The sequence below is a fragment of the Cibotium barometz genome, chromosome 3 (assembly GCF_041138505.1).
Source record: "Cibotium barometz isolate CiBa-2024 chromosome 3, ASM4113850v1, whole genome shotgun sequence".
NCBI classification, from domain to species: Eukaryota; Viridiplantae; Streptophyta; class Polypodiopsida; order Cyatheales; family Cibotiaceae; genus Cibotium; species Cibotium barometz.
The window spans coordinates 68782937-68795764 of record NC_141048.1 but is presented as its reverse complement, the minus strand read 5'-3'; positions in this window follow the sequence as shown (position 1 = coordinate 68795764).

The following is a 12828-nucleotide window of genomic DNA, read 5'->3' as shown; positions in this document are numbered from 1 at the left end:
TACAAAGTCAAATGTTAACTTCATGCGATCAACGAACCTAACATTACAACTATTATGATTTCAAATAATGTGACTACAAAAAACATGGTTATTATAGTGCTATTTGTTTTAATAAATAGGTACTTCATTTCTCAACAAGTGCTATTTATGCATTTTAGGTATAGAAGATGGAGGCCCTTACGCACCAATTGGCTTAGTTTGGATCAAGACATGTGGGATCCCACACATTCTATTGTGATGGATGTGGTTATTCTTTGGGGGAAGGTCACGACACAATTATAGCCAACGATCTCTTGCCTTTCTTAGATAAGAGATTTCTCTAATACACGATCCTCCTTCAAACTTCTATTTCAAGCTAGATGGTAGAAAGCTTAGGACTAGATGTGAAAGTTCTATAACCTACAAGCAATGTATTGCCCCCCACATCTTGGAAATTGTGGTCTCATTGTAACATTCACCATCTCAAAATAATGAAAAATATTTTCAACTTTCTCTAAAATTTGTTTTACCTTTTTGAAAATAAAATATGTGTTTGCATTTGTGTTTATTTTTTATTTTTAAGCTCATTAAAAATGAGTAAGTCAAATCCATGTTTTGACGTGAGAATTGTTATTATAAGTCGGTCACTTTATATATAAGTTTAGGTACAAATATGTGTAAGTATAAGTATAAATAGAAATATATAAATAAGTATAACTATGAGTATAAATATAAGCATATGTAATAATATAAACATAAGTATAAGTGAGTATAAGTTGGTATAAGTACTGATATAAGTATAAGTACTAATGTAAGTATAAGTACTAGTGAGTTCATTCATTTTCACATTACATTCACTTGCTCTTCACTATTTAGACTTCCTTGCACTCTATCCTGCTCCCTTACTATGTACTCTAACTTGCACTAGTGTATCATCATAGCTTCTCATGTGGCTTTCGACAAGTGGACCAGTACCACTTGTTATGCCCACCTCATAGACCAAATATACCTTAGGTTTTGCACGACCACATAGCTTCAATAATTGTTATCTCACCTAGAGCCTGGCAACTTAATCTTGGCTATGCTTTGCTCGGGATGTGAGCCTTCTCCATCCTTGACTCTATATCTAGGTCGTTCCCTATTGGCTTTCTTTTCTCCATGAAGAGTGGAGATAGCCACAAGAAATTCATTATTAAAAAAGCTCTAGTGCATGTCTCCCCAAACCACCTTATAACCTCCATCCTTACCTCCTACGAAGAGCATATTCCCATCGATTTGATTGAACAGGATATTGCTTTTATGACTTAAATTTTATCATCAAGAAATTCATGCAAAGCTTGATAATGATGATCATATCATTGACATCCCATGATTTTGACATACCTAGATCGAGAGTTAGTAGAGATAACTCTAGATCCTTAGGTGGAGGAGGAGGTTGAGTAGAGTCTGCAAAACTAGCACTTACATGCATTCAATAGCCCTCAGATTCTTATCCTCATGGCCCACCACTTGCATCCCTCACTCCTATCATTACAAAGGGTGAGGAGTACTTGCTCTTGCAAAACGCCTTGGAGATTTTGGACATGAGGGAGGATGAGCTATATTATCTACTTGTTTGAGATGCAAGCGATGATTTCATTGAATTTGACGTACATGTTGCTCCACCTCTTGCTGATGATGAAAGTGTGCGGTACCCCTGACAAGGGTTTTGTACCGAAAGTGGGCCCATAAAGGATTGGAAATGTAGTAGACAAGGGAAAAAATAAGGGCTAATCTTTGCCAATTGGCTATTTTTTTGGGATTTTTCCAAAAAATAATTCGCCTTGCAACTTAAAACATTCTCCCAAATTTTGGTCATTTTGAAGGGTTTAGAAAATATTCACCCGATTTTGGACATTTTATGGCATTTTGTGACAAATCACCCCATTTTCTATAATTTTAGATTTATATAAGAGGAATAATCACCAACCCACCTACACTTATATATTCAGCACTTACATGCATTCAACACCTACGGAGACTGGGCCTCACGTGGGGTGAGACTTACCAACATGCATTGGTACGAAATATGTTACTAGTCTCATAGAAAATATGATGAAGGGCTTATGGGAAAGCCATTGACTACCAGATGATCAATGCGTGATCTTAAGGGATTCCAAAATCTAGTATCCAAAAGTGACCACTCTATGGACATGTAAGTATTTGACCATGTCGCCATAAAGGTCTTATCTCCTAACAGAAGTTGGGACCTTCATTCAGATCAAAGATGAGCTACTCTTTGCTTGTCCATTGGTCCTTGAGCACCTCCTCAAGGATTATAATGATGAGCTAGAAGAACCAACATGATAGTAGTATGTCACAGAGACCTTGGCATAGTAAAGGTCATTGAAGTTCTTCATTTAGAGTCACATCTTTGTGGTGGTGAGGGGTGTGGTAAATCAATGTAGGGAAAGTTGTAAGATGGTCATTCTCCTTCCATGCATAGAAACTTGCACCAAGACCACCTTATTTTGATTAGCATGAACCACTCAAGTTGGACTCCTATTCCACCTCATTTTGATTAGCATGAACCACTCAAGACTCCTATTTCCACCTCATTTTGATTAGCATGAACCACTCAAGTTGGACTCCTATTCCCACCACATTTGGTGATCACTAAGGAGATAGGGCATGCTCCACTTAGGTTGGACACCTATGTGACCTGCGATTGGGTAATCTCTAGGATCCATAAAGTGCCAGAGCCTCCTCTGCCCATGAGTGGATCTTCAACTGGGCAAATAGCCAATCTATGTGTTGGTTCACAAACGTATTTTGGCCATGCCAAAATGGTGTATCCAAGTGGTCATGGAAGTATGTGAGATTTTGCACGTATGTGAGATTTTGCACGATTGGTAGGTATTGAGCTGCTATTGATGGACATGTAAAGATACCTCGAGGTTCTTCCCACTGTCTTCATTGGCTTCTTCTTGTACTTTGTAGTGGTTCCTCATTGTGAGATCCGGTCTCATGTGGAATGATTCAAGGATGGGGGGTTTGTGGATGTGGAATAAGGGGGTTTAGTTGATTGAGAAGGTCAACGCTTTGGGGTTGAGCAGTGGATATGAGGTTAAGGCTCCCATAGGAGGTGTTGTGCTTTACGAGAGGATTATGGGTGGGAGTTAGATCTAGCTTTTTGGAGAAGTGGTTGGATTTGGCTCTTTTCTTTATAGCCCAAATTGTCCAATGAGGGGGCTTGATTGGCTTACGAGAAGTGGTTGGATTTGGTTCTTTGGTTTATTGCCCAAATTGTACGACGAGGGTGCTTGATTGGCTTACAAGGCTTTTTTCTCCAGAAGACTAGTGTGCATGCCCTAGGTTGCCTTTGAGAATTCATCGAGGTCATCATCCTTATCTTCAAGCTTATGGCTTTGGAAGAAGGAAAAGACTATGCCGCCTTGTCCATGGAGATGTCCTACAGGTAAGCCAGATGGATGGTTTAAATGGTGGTTTGGCTCATGGTGTCAAGGGCTTGTTTGAGGTAAGAGAAGTCTATATGACATAGTCAGAGGATGTCCAGTAGGTTTAACTGATTAGTGAACATGTTACAAAGCTAGAAGAAAGTAGACTTCATTTCTTGGCAAAATAAGGGTTTTCATGGCTATCAATAAATCGATTTTGAGATTGAGGTCAGTGGTGCCGTGAGGTCAAGGAAATGATCTTCTTGGTAAAGAGTGTAGAATTCACAAACAGGAAGTGGCTAGGTTAGACACAAGTAGATGTGATTCAATGGAGTAGAGGAGTGTAAAATAGGGTGGCTAGGGTGGGTTTCTGTGTAGTGTTGATATGGGTTAAGATGGTGTAGAAGGTGGGGGTAGAAATAGGGTCTCATAAAAAGATAAGATATTGAATTAAAGAAAATAAAGGGCCATGTTCTAGTTGATGAGGGTAAGGGTATCCATGGGAGACTGTTGGCAAAGTGTCGAGGTCAATAGTAGCCCATAAGAGAAGCATATCGGTGGTCATGACCTTCCGAGGACAATGTCAATGGGGTATCATCCAAGGCAAGGGTCTCCATTTTATGAATTTTGGCATGTGCCTCGGTGATAAGGGTTTGTTTATGGATGAGGATATCTTGGTTGGCTACTTTCCTAGTAGTCATGATTGCTCACAGTGTGATTGTACTCCTTTTGGAACTCAGTGAGAGCTCTGGTGGCCTCATGTGTTGTGGGTGAGGGTAGCATCACACTCCTTTGCAAATTGATTAGCTGGCTTCTTGGGCCTCTTTGGCTTTTAAGGGCTTGGTATTGAAAGTGGAGGGCATCCATGCCCTGCTTGTGCATGTGGGCTAGCTCCTCTCTTGGGTGGATTCAAATACCACAAGCTCATTTGAAAGCTAATGGATTTCATGTGTAGCTTTCTTGAGCTTGGAATTATTCTCATGGGCAACTTGAAGCAGTTGTTGGGAATGACTAAGCTTTCGGTCCTCTTCTCTCGGATGTAGCATCTCGGCCCTTGAGCTTATTATTGGAGGATGTGACACTTGGAGGTTTCGGCAATATGGCTGATAATCTCAAGACACCGATGAGCATTGACATCAGAAATACTAAGAGGAGTTGCAAAATCATGGGTCAATTCTAGTGAAGAGATGGTCTGTGGTGAGAGACTGATCTATAGCATCCTTGAGGGTGTTGCGAAGGTGGGTATGGGATGCTCCCAAGAGCAGAAGGCCAACCACCAGAGCGAATGTGGTGAAGGTTGAGAGGAAGTAGGAGTTGGTTTTAGATTTGGGTCATCTCATAAAGGTGGGTATGGGGATGCTCCGAAGGGCAGAAGGTTGACCACAACAAATGTGATGGAGATTGGGACGAAGTAGGATTTGGTTTCAGATTTGGGGAGGGTGGTGGGAACCATCTCATGGGTCACTTAGTGACTCTCTTGATGGGAATCTTTAGCTCTCCACATGTGCCTCTCTTGAATGGGCATCAAGAGAGTCTCTTAATGGGCATCAGGAGACTCACCAAGTGGCTCTATTAATGGGCACCTTTAGCTTTGGGTTCCACGTGCCTCTCATGGATATGGATTAGGTGTGAAGAAGTCTTGAGGCTCAAACATATCACTAGTGGAGCCAAGAGGAGCTTCTCTTGGAGTGGAATGGGGAAAGTGGATGGTGCTGGTAGGAGGTCAAGTTCGCGGTTAGGAATGGGGCTAATGGTGAGTTGGTGATGGTTGAAGGTTCCTCCATTGTGAGCCTTCCGGAAGAAACATATGAATTATGGGATGAATCTTGTTTTTGTTTGTATTTATGTTTCTTTGAAAGAGGTTGGGGCTTGGGGATCACGATATGGGATGTGTGCCACCAGCAGGTGCAAAGAACATAGGAATCATATCGACAATCATGGAAGCCAAATAAACATAACTCAAGGTCGGTATCATGCAAGATCAAATGTGAATCAATGTCATTGTCCCATGTAGAACCACTTCAACAATCCAAGGTATGATCCACTGCATCAATATGTATATAGGCATGATCCATACCATGCAACATATCCTCATGTCCAAAACCATCTATATGTGTGTGAACCCCCAAAACCATCTATATGTGTGTGAACCCCCAAAACATAACCCATAGGATCATCATAATCATCATCACTAAATATTGATAATGAATCCACATATGAGAGATAATTGATATCATCCATCAAGTCACTATCCATGGAATTCTCAAGGTCTCTAAGGTCATCCCCATAGCCATAGTCTATCTCCATCAAGGGTGCTCGGACCTATATGACCTATATTTCACGATCTTCATCAACATTGAATCTAAGCAAATGCCTATCTCAAATACAAATCTCTCAAGATTAACATTATATGATCTAATAAGAATATGATCTATGTGCATAAGCTTGCCTCTCTTTACGAGGCCTCACACCAACAAAGTTATCACTACCTTCATGTACTATGCCTGACTGCTCAAATACAAATCTCTCAAGATTAACATTATATGATCTAATAAGAATATGATCTATGTGCATAAGCTTGCCTCTCTTACGAGGCCTCACACCAACAAAGTTATCACTACCTTCATGTACTATGCCTGACTGCTCAAATACATGAACTATATCCACATGAACGCTGCCAAGTAATCTATGAGAGCTAGGAGTAGTGGTCATATCATGAATGTCTCCACATGTGTAAGCCCTAGAATAATATTATCTTAACACATCTAACACAAGATGCTTAGGCCTATGCTCATAGGTATCTCGTGAACCCACATGTGAAGTATCACTAAACTCATGTGTAACAATGGATGCATTACTAATCAAATGCTCTCGATCCTCATGATCATCTTCATCACCCACAATGCTCAATGCCATTAATCTTTCATGCAATAACCCACACCATGCCTTTTAAGGTATGCATCTTAACCTGTCTAAGACCTCTACACATAACCAACGCACCCTCAGGCTTAAACAAATCCCATCCCAAATATCTTTTTATAGTTTTTCCTATGCTTATCAGAGATGGTGCCATCAAACTAGCAACCATTTGAAAGTGCAAGTGATTCAAGGTTCCTCCTTTCTCAAGTGTAAAGAGACCTTTCAAACACTCCATCCTCACAAATTCCTCTAAGGGTTCCCAGCATGATAAGTGGCTATCTCTATTCCCGATTGCAATTGTTTACGGATACTTCAAAAAGCCTTGTTTTTTTTGGGTGGAAAAGATGGTATTTTGTGTACAGAAGGTTTAGAATTTGCATTTCTTTCACTTTGCATCGATTTTTTTCCTTTTGCATCCAGTTTGCTTGAACCTTCAAGAAAGTATGGAAATTGAAAACACGTTAAAAAATTAACAATCTTAAGAAACATGCAACTCGAAAAAACTAATCAACTAATTCATTTTTGTTGAATGTAAAGTCGAACATTATGTTTGAAAAATAGTCTTATTTTTAATTGTACAAATTAATTAAACACATAGAAATATATATCATTTAGAATTATTTTATTATTTTAGAATTATATTGCATTTTAATTCAACATTTTTAATCAAGTTTATATATGCATATGCCGTTTAACTTTAAAAATTATTATTAAAACATAGTAATGAAAATACATATTCAAAATTATATATATTCCTTTAAGAATTTTATCAAATTACTTTAAAATTATATTGCACTTTAATTCAAATTTTCTTCCTTGATTTACAAATGCATAGAGACATACATGCATACGCCATTTTTAACATATATATTTACCTTTATATGAAAACATAGATATTGACATTCAAAATATATATTCAAAACTATATGAAAACATAGATATTGAAAATACATATTCAAAATTATATTTATTCCTTTAAGAAGTTTTTTTTTTCTAATTTACAAATGCATAGAGACATACACGCATATGCCATTTTTAAAATATATATTTGACTTTTAAAAATAAATTAAAGTATAGACATTCAATATTCATATATGAAAGGTTTTAAAAATTTCTAAAAAAGGAGAAATCATTCACACATAAAATAATATTGAAATTCAAATTTTATTATGCAAGCTTAAACATTGAAAATACATATTCAAAATTATAATATATATATTTAACAAATCAACTTTGTCAATTTGACGTTTTGAAACTAACAAACAATGACTTTCATATAAATTTTACCAAAAAAGATAAATTGACTTCAACACTGCTATATGGAATTGATAACATATTAATATAAAAATATTGTAATTGAAAAAAGGGTCCATTTTATGGCCTTAAAAATACAAAAGAAAGACACTGATTGCGCGAATAAATAATAATTATTTCATTTATCTTTGTCTACTGATTTCTACCAACAGAAATAACTATATCCCAAACGATAAATAATAATTATTTCATATATCTTTGTCTAATGATTTTTGCAATAGAAGACACGACATCAATTCCAGAAGCAAGTAGAACATAGAAACCCATGTGATTCTAGATGAGAAAATACCAGTCAGACGGATGACGACATGCAAATTACCAATGAGAAACATCCAGAAGAAAACGGCAACCCATACTGCACAAAGAAGACGACAACCCATACTGCACAAAGAAATCAAGCATAGACACGCACAATATTCCAGAAGCAATATGAACATAGCAACCCATACCACGGATGAGCAGATGCATAGAGACGAACATCCAATAAGTACGCAGCCCGACGAGAAAGATCTAGACAGAAGCGAGTAGCTCACGAACAAATCAGCACGAACAAATCGGCAAGAAGAAGAAACTAACCATGTAGGTCGCGACGATAAAACCGGGAAGACATGGAACCAACCACACAGCTCGCGCAATGAATTCGGCAAGAAGAAAAATATAACCATGTAGGTCAAGATGAAAACCATGCATCAAATCCATGCACAAATAACATGCATCAAATCCATGCACAAATAAATAACAAACACATGGAAACGAAAACCATGCATCAAATCCTTGCACAAATAAATAATAGACACATGGAAAACGATACCCATAACAAATGTTTGGGGTGCATCTGACACATGGAAAGGAGATTTTTTAAAAAAATTAATGCACCACCACCAAATGCTTGGGGTGCATATTGGCTTTACAAGCTTCTTTACCTTCTTGCCCTCCTTTAAAAATATGATAGGCTTTCCCATAAGCACATAAATTTGGAGGTGATTATATTAAAAGGTAACTCAACACTAATTCCACTTTATCTCAATGGATCTCAATTTCAATGGAACCTTCTTCCTTTCCTAAATATAGCCATCCACATTTAGAACTTGGATTTGTTTGCTTTCCAGTAAGCAAACAAATCACTTCTTTTTGGAGGTGAGTACATTAAAAGGTAACTCAACACCAATTCCACTTATCACAATGGATTTGAATTTTAGTGGAACCTTCTTCCTTTTTAAATATAGCCATGCACATTTGGAACTTGGAAGATGCGGCACTTGCTTCCCTTTTAAAACCCATCACTAAACAATAGTTGTCGTATCTAAGTGTCACTAGTTACACCTGCCTTACAACAATACTTTAGTTGCCCATTTCTGAACCTTGCTTATAGAATTAGCTTATACTTATAAAACTTGCTTATAGAAGTAGTCGATTCTTTGTAAGCAATAACATCTCTACACCATTCATGGATGCAAAATATGCAGATGTTAAAAGTCATAAATCTTTAGCATCTGCCTGACAAGATTTTTAAGAGAGGGATCTCACAATCTTTTCTTTTGCAAAAGGGAAAACTCTAAAACATTCTAAGTTTGAGTTGCCTTCATAAGTCTCTATTATGTGCTCAGGTATCAGAGCAGTGTCGTCTTGAAGACAGTGCCTAGGTTTTAGAGTTTATCTTCGAAGCTAATAGCTCTCTTCACCGCCAAACACTATCCCAACATACGTTTCAGAGCAAGTGCTACAGAGCTCTTATTCTATTAATGCTTCTGTTGCTCTCTATCTCATTAGCACCGCTCTACACGTTCTGGGTAAGATCTCGCTCTGTGCACTTTCTCTTAGATCTAGGGTTTCGTCCTTTTGTTGTACATTGGCATCATTTCTCTTAAGACTGACAAATCTGGCTTGAAGATTCAGTTTTCTAATCATTGATGTTCCATTCTCATGACAGAACTGCTTTTCAGATGTGCTTCTCTTTTGTGGTACACTGCATAATGGCCTATGCATGCTTGACATGTATGAAAAGATGAAAAGAGTACTGATCCTCATGTAGATGCCATGATTGTTTCCATGCCATAGATTCAGTGTGACATTGAGCTTTGGCATGCTCATTTTGGTCACTTAAATTTTCCATCTCTTTTATGTTACAACGTCAAGTACGGTTCTTGAGAGCTACCACCTATGTAGCTCCCTCACAAGCATGTATGCGAGGGGTGTATACTCGGAAAGATGCATCATTGTTCCTTCTCAAAAGATGGCATTGTTCGTGCTACTCGCCCATTGTAGCTAGTTCACAATGCTTTGTGTGGTCCTATGATACGGGCTCCTTGTGCTTGGTATTAGAAGATACTTGCATACTTACTCTCTTGCCCGTTTCAGAATAGCCCCACTGAAAGCACCCTTTATGTCTGCATGGAAAGCGATCATCTCCTTATCCTCAATCTTTATGCAGACAATTTGCTCGTGTGATACGACATGATGAGGGGCACATTGTAGCTTTCATTTTGACCTGTAGAATACATTTGACGTTTTTGACATGGGTCTTTTGCATTATTATTTTGGGTATCCAATTTGTTTCGACTGAGGGGGGCATCATGTTATCTCAATGAAGATACATTCAACAACCCTTGGAACGTTTTCAAAATGACATATTATAAATATGTTTCTACTCTTGTAGAACCTGGTCTCTCCACTTGTTAATTGAGGATTCTTCTGAGTCTTTTGATGTGGCCACCTATCACACCAAATATTGTGTCACAATTGAGTAAGTTTATGCGCATTGTACTAGCACTCGACATTGGCAACAGGTAGTGAAACATGTCTTCTGCTACCTTCAAGGCACTCAGCACTATGCATTGTTTTACAAAAATGCATCTTCTTTATGCTTGTCTGCCTACATAGATAGTGACTGGGCATGATGTTTTCACACAAGAGTGTCAACCACTACTAGATACCATTTCCTTCTTGGCAACTCATGTATCTCATGGATCAGCAAAAGAAGTAGCCAACAATAGCCACATCCAGCTGTGACGCTAAATACGGGGCAGCTCATGCATCTCATGGCTCAACAAGAAGCAACTGACAGTAGCCACATCCGGTTGTCAAGCTCAATACAGGGCAGCATTCACAGCTATTGTGGAATGTGTCTGGCTTTTCCATCTTTTGGCCTGATCTTGGTATCGGCGGGGGACAATAGTCTACCACCCTTTACACTGACAATTAGAGTGCATTAATAGTTGCATGAAATCTCGTATTCTATGCATGAACAAAGGACATTGAGGTGCATTATCACTATGTCAGGGAGAACGGCTACATACTAGAGAGATAGCCTTGACCTACATGCTGACACACGCTAATGTGGCAGATGGCTTTACCAAGCCCCTTTCTAAGGAGAAGTTTGAAGCTTTCCGACAAGCTTTGAACTTATTACCGCTACCAGGGTAGTCTGCTACACCTTGTATTATTTCATGCCATTCACTTCAGGAGGGGGGTTTGTTAGCCTTTTGCCTCAAGTTCAGGTGTGAACAGAGCTGATCACGGGCACTTTTTACCCTATTCTTAGGGGTTTTTTTCCTAGTGAGAACACACCCTTCGTGTGTTAACAGCCACGTCAGCCCTCTAAGGGCTACTAGTACATTGTACTCCACATGCTCATGATCCAATTGAGTACATTCCAACTATCGGTATCATCTCTGTTGCTCTTTAAGCTTGTGTGTGTGTTTTGTGAGTGAGTTTGTGTGTGTGTTTTGTCAGTGAGTTTGTGCAAAGCATCTCCTTTCACATCCAACAGACACCATCAAAGGTAAATGCAATTTCCACAACACTAGCCAAGACTTACACCAAACCAAAAACTATAGCTATAGAGGATTACTTATGTAGGTTTGAGTACAAAGCTAGCTGTAGAGGATAACTTCTGTAAATTTGAGTATAAAGTTAGCATTCGAGGCTTCACCTCCAACATAGTTGCTATGTATTGCAAGTTTGAGATGCCATACAATCTTGATGAATTGATGGTGCAATGTAAAGCTTACAAGGATTGGTTCCACCCTATATTTATGAATCTAAGAAAAGATCAAGCAAAAGAGATGGACCACTTTGTTTGTCCAAATTGTGAGACAGTCACCCACACAGCGAGATGGGGATAGCTAGCCTGACAACAATCAAAGAGGTTCTCCTTTGGTAGAATCAAAGACATGGCTTATTGATGATTGTAGGTCACAAGATGGGGAAAAGAAGTCTCTTATTTCTTACAAAGTCTTGTAGCTCTTGGACTAACTCCCAGATTGATGCCTCCTCTAACACCAATCGTAAATGAGGTCTCTTTGTATGCCCTCCTAGACATGGACTCTAGGATTGTTGTGGGATTATTTGAGATCCTAAGAAATGAAGACATAAGCAATTTTGGATCTTAGGTTTGGTGGTGGAGCATTTCGTAGGGTGCCCTCTCTAATCCTAGCATTTCTCTCAGTTTCTATCCCTACTATGATACAAATAAGAGAATGCCACAATTGATCTTACACTGCTTTGTAGCTGACATAAAAGGTGCCATTAATCAAGAGAGAATAAAGTAGGTGGTTGGGTGTGTGCATGAGAAAGTGAGAAAGAGACGTATGCTTTCTTCTATTGTTTTAACATAGTTTCAAGGCTCTTCCTTCTTGACCATATTTTATGTTTATGCATGTGTATCTATGCATAATATGAGAGACCAAGTGTATATTTTAACCACAAGGGTCCAACCTCTTCACCAACCAAACCCCTACTACTGGCATTCCAATATCCCTAATTAGCAACATTACCAACCACACCAAGAGGGCTTCGGCTTCTCAACCTCAACCTAGCACTTCAAGTTAAGCAACCAGTGTTCCAACCATGCCGTCGGCATGCACACAAGACATCGGGCAAAAGAACATCTGTAACCCACCCAATCTCTACACCATCCATGTGCTGGCTCACCACACTGACAGTGCAAGCATAAGCTACACTCGATGAGATGACCAACACACTAACAAACCCACCTCAATGTTAATAACAAGGCAAAACCATTGTGGGTACAAAGCAACTAACAAAAAGACACCCTTATCCAACCACTACTTTACCAATAGTGCGACAAAGCAACACCGACATCCATGTCGTCCCAACAAAATGATAAATGCATGTAATCACTTTACCTCGTTTTATTTCATGTTTTGGGAATGGGTAG